The 5,419-nt window shown below is 36.6% G+C and overlaps 1 non-coding gene across 1 annotated transcript; it reads right to left on the bottom strand.

The window, feature by feature from the left end:
• Positions 1-2,601: 2,601 nt before the first annotated feature.
• On the bottom strand, positions 2,602-2,673 carry TRNAG-UCC (transfer RNA glycine (anticodon UCC)). Its single transcript has one exon. It is a non-coding gene; the product is annotated as a tRNA-Gly (tRNA).
• Between the last annotated feature and the right edge of the window lie 2,746 nt (positions 2,674-5,419).

Raw genomic sequence — 5,419 nt, 5'->3', positions numbered from 1 at the left:
TCCATGTGATTTTTTGTAATTTAGTCAATAGGTCCCCCGAATCCAAAATGAAAGAGGGCAATGCCCTTACAAATGGCTGTAGGTATTCATTTACATATTGAGACAAACCATCTCCCAAAGATCCAATACTAGAGACTATTGGCCGACCAGGAGGGTCGACCAAAGTCTTGTGGATCTTTGGGAGATGGTGGTATATGGGAATGACGGGATGGGGATTAATGATGAAGTCTGATTCTGTTTTTGTCAATACATGTGTGGCCATACCCAGATCTATCAGCTCAAGGAGTTCCTTCAAAAAACAGTTTGTGGGGTCCCGCGGTAGCACAGAATAGGAGGACACATCTCCAAGTTGGCGAAATGCCTCCTTGAAGTAGGCAGTCCTACTCTGCACTACCACAGCCCCCCCCTTGTCTGCATTCTTAATGACTAACATAGGGTTATCCTGCAGGGTTTTGATAGCAATTCTTTCTTCCTTACTAAGATTATCATTTCCCGTGTGGGTGAAGGAAAACCCCTGTGCCAACAGCTTGAGATCACGAACCACCAAGTTCTCAAACATACTTAGAAATTGGCCCTTAGCAAAGGTGGGGTAAAATACTGACTTTTCTTTCAAATTGGATCCCCACTCCCCCAATATGTGGGATTGTGTATCATCCAATGTGTTACCCTGAATGTAGAGATCTTCCATGTCCCTAAGTATACAGTCATCCCTGAAAGATTCATGGATTCCTATGGGGGGAAAGTGGAGAGGGTTAGGTACATTGCAGATAGTTACATCATGTTCCTCATCTGGAGTTGTCACACTCTGAGAGTCACTTCTTAAGTTAGGTTTGTGAAAGAATTTTTTTAAGGTAAGTTTACGTACAAACCTATGGACATCCACCACTACACCAAAGAGGTCGATCTCCATAGTGGGGGCATATTTAAGCCCTTTGTTTAGTAGTGAAATCTCTGCGTGTGACAACTCCATACCTGAAATGTTAATGACATTATTGGTGTCGTCTAATAATTCTTTTTCCTCTTGTTTGCTCTTTTTCCTCCCATGTCTTTTCTTCCCCCCCCTCCTTGTCCTCTTTCGTCTCTCCTGAACATTTGGTAGTTTTTTGCCTGTTGATCATTTTGGTAAGTGTCACTTTGTTTAGCAGATGTCAATTCCCCCCTAGCAGTAGAGCTATCTGATGGACGTCTCTCCTCTCTGGGTTGTGTAGTATTCCCACGTTGTGTATTGTTTGGTCTATAACAGTTACCTGTTGCGGGTTTTGACAAATGTCAAGAAAACTATGATATGCAAAAATACATATGAAGACATTAGATCATACAAATAAAGCTAAGCAAGCACTCTGTCATTTGAAATAATTCCTCTCTGATGTGTGTGAAAAACAGTGGTGGCTGCTTCATTTTCTCATTTTAGATTTGGGCTCCTCCTAATACAATTAAGAACCAGAATTGATCATGGAAAACATTGAATGATTTGTATACATTGACCTTTAATATATATACATGAGAATATAAAAAAAAAAATCTGCAATAACAATAATGTGGAAAAAAATATTAAAAATGTAAAAAGCACATTATTTAATTTTAAAATTAAGACACTGCGATGGCCGGGAATCGAACCCGGGTCAACTGCTTGGAAGGCAGCTATGCTCACCACTATACCACCAACGCCACATTTTTTGCTGTGTCTAGTTATGTTTATGCATTTTTCTGAATACACATTGTCTTTGGCTCATTGCATTCTGGCTTCCAAACCTCTCATTCCAACTGTCCTCCCCAAAAGCAGCAACATATCTCCACACTTTGATTTTTGAAGGGTGCTATTCATTTCTAATTTTACTTGACCTCTCTGCTGTTTTTTTTACCACCTTCACCAGCCTCTACTGATGCAAATGTTATACTTTATTAGAATCTCTAACAAAGTCCTCTCATGGTTCTATTCTCATCTTTCTAACTGCTCCTTCAGTGTTTCTATTGTTAGCTCTTCCACTTCTTTAGTATCAAATAGCTAGTTATGGCATTGTAATGTATTTACCAATCGCAATTCATATATGTTATATGAAGCTATATTAAAGATTATTACTTACAAAGATCATTTCTAAACGTTTAATTGTACATATTTTGCATTCCTTGTTCTTTGCATTGGCTTAACCCAATGGTTTAAACAAAATAAAGTATTTGCTACAGTATAAACAACTAATACGCTTCAGTTAAAACATTAGAAAGGAAAAGAGAATGTGTCTAGATAACAGTTACCTGTTGCGGGTTTTGAAAAATGTCAAGAAAACTATGATATGCAAAAATACATATGAAGACATTAGATCATACAAATAAAGCTAAGCAAGCACTATGTCATTTGAAATAATTCCTCTCTGATCTGTGTGAAAAACAGTGGTGGCTGCTTCCTTTTCTCATTTTAGATTTGGGCTCCTCCTAATACAATTAAGAACCAGAATTGATCATGGAAAACATTGAATGATTTGTATACATTGACCTTTAATATATATACATGAGAATATAAAAAAAAAATCTGCAATAACAATAATGTGGAAAAAAATATTAAAAATGTAAATAGCACATTATTTAATTTTAAAATTAAGACACTGCGTTGGCCGGGAATCGAACCCGGGTCAACTGCTTGGAAGGCAGCTATGCTCACCACTATACCACCAACGCCACATTTTTTGCTGTGTCTAGTTATGTTTATGCATTTTTCTGAATACACATTGTCTTTGGCTCATTGCATTCTGGCTTCCAAACCTCTCATTCCAACTGTCCTCCCCAAAAGCAGCAACATATCTCCACACTTTGATTTTTGAAGGGTGCTATTCATTTCTAATTTTACTTGACCTCTCTGCTGTTTTTTTTACCACCTTCACCAGCCTCTACTGATGCAAATGTTATACTTTATTAGAATCTCTAACAAAGTCCTCTCATGGTTCTCTTCTCATCTTTCTAACTGCTCCTTCAGTGTTTCTATTGTTAGCTCTTCCACTTCTTTGGTATGCCTTATGACTTTGTCCTAGAACCACTCATTTTCTCTCTATATACATGATCACATGATCTCTTTATATTTCTTTGTACTTCTGTTATTGTAAGGGTTCTTTGCAACTCTTGCACTCTGAGGTGACACTTCATTAAGGAGTGATAACCACTGGTAATTGTTAATGCTCTCACAAGTGAATAGCTATTAACACTCAATAGTAACTATTTAAATGTGTACAATAAACCACTAATGCTTCCATTCACAGACAAACAAAGAGTGAATTTATTTAGCAGATGAAAGCAAGATTTTGACAATTCCTACAATTTAGTACAATCAAATGTGATTTTTGTTTAGTTCAACTGTTCTTTTTTTAAGTACATCACAGTTCCATATTCATTGAGGAGTTTCAAACATGTGTAACAGTTTATGAACACTTTTCTATTTATGTTATTTTAAATTCATAATTGAAATAGATTCTAAATCTATTTAGAAGAGCCAGGGTGTGCAGCGCACAGCAATGATGAAAGAGCAGGTCTTGCAATAAAATTCCTTTATTTTTCAAACATCTGGCTGTGGGACAGCAGCAAACTTCAACGCGTTTCGTTCAAAAGAACTTTTTCAAGAAGTGCTGTTACAGTAAAAATGGTCAGTTTAAATGCAGCTGTTCGCCCCGTTTTCGCGCCAAAACTGACGTCATGATGCGTCATCCGACCAATGGAATTCATCGTGCCGCGCATGCGCCGCGCGCCAGAGTGTCTCTGAATCTCCAGCAAGCCTCAGCCGAGCTCAATCAGGATCGGTAAGCCCATATGTGCAGCCTTTACTGAGAGCACGCCTCTGATGGCCCTGTGAGATCCTTCCACACTCTCCGTATGCTGCGCATGCGCAGATGAGGCCTCTAAGTCCCCCAGCCTAAAGACTATGATGTCAATCCACAGCCTGCTAGGGGAAAGCTATATAATTAAATAATGCATGTTATGTGAACAATAATATACCACTCAAGGCACTGAAACTGGGCAAACAGCTTGCACACTCACCTCTTACATGACAAAACAGTAAAGACTGTACATAAATCAAAAGTACTATACAAAATATTCCATATATACTATAAGAAATTATTACTAACTAATAGATTTACACATATATCAACTAAGTCAAAAAATGTACATATTTATTTACACAGAACAAACTATAAAACAAATAAGCATGTATAGAGAATGCATATATATACACACCTATTTAAACCCTAACTTAATCATATATGTGGATTTAGGCAAAATAATGATAACAAAATACTTTATTAATTAAAAAAATGGTATAAAAATTATATATATATTTGTAAAGATGTATATATAGTATAATTTTATTAAAACAAATTAAAAAGATTTTATATCTTTATACACATATTTGAAGAACAGCAGATTGCCTGCTCATATTAATGGAGTGGAGGTTATATTATTTGTGACGTTTATAATATTAATGTATCACTACAGAGTAGCGTACTATGTATTGTGGATAATAGTCCATTTATACAGAAGTTTTTCTAATAAACAATTTTATTAATAAACCATTTTATTAAGCTGTGATCAGATCAATGAGAGGATAAAAGAATGCATGCAAGCCTTGTTTCAGTCATTTAATACAATATGTATAGTTCCAGAGGGACCAGAATATATTATTTGGATAAATATGAATATATAAACCAAATAAGACAGGGCGATGTCAAGGGATAGATGATTTAGGTAATGGATAGACCATTAGGAGATGGGATGAAGTAGTGAGGGGTTGCTCCAGTCATATATATAATAGATCTATACAATGGGGTCATTGGAACATTTATTTCAGAAAATGGGTAATATTCCATTCTACATTCATCCCTTCTGGGTACCTGGTGTTTAGTGTGAATATCCAGAAGGATTCTCTACAGTCTAATGTTTTAACAGTATTTCCCCCTCTCTCCTTTTGGATTATCCTCTCTATGCCCATAAATGAGAAGCTATTTATACCACCTTGTCTGCATTCCGTAAAATGCTTGGACACAGGATGATTGGTGTCTTGTTTGCGAATCAATCTACAGTGTTCCTGCATCCTAGTTTTTAATGCCCTTGTAGTCCTACCGACATATCTCTTCCCACAGCCACAGGTGATAAGATACACCACAAAAGTAGTGTTACAGTTAATAAAACTATATATAGTATAGCGTCTATGTGGACTGTGGGAGAAGACATGTCGAGCAGGCTTCATAAAGCTACACATACTACAATGATTGCATCTATATGATCATTTAGTAAGGAATTGTTCTGGATCTTTCACAGGTGTAGATATTACGCTAGGTGATAGGAATGTGGCCAATGTTTTAGCTCTTCTATATACAAATTTTGGGCCTTCCTCCGTGTAGTTGCGGAGTATGGGGTCCATTTTTAGTAATTCCCAATG

The sequence above is a fragment of the Ascaphus truei genome, chromosome 10, assembly GCF_040206685.1.
Source record: "Ascaphus truei isolate aAscTru1 chromosome 10, aAscTru1.hap1, whole genome shotgun sequence".
Lineage (NCBI taxonomy): Eukaryota > Metazoa > Chordata > Amphibia > Anura > Ascaphidae > Ascaphus > Ascaphus truei.
The sequence above is the reverse complement of the archived record's forward strand: the minus strand, read 5'-3'. Positions and strand labels throughout refer to the sequence as shown.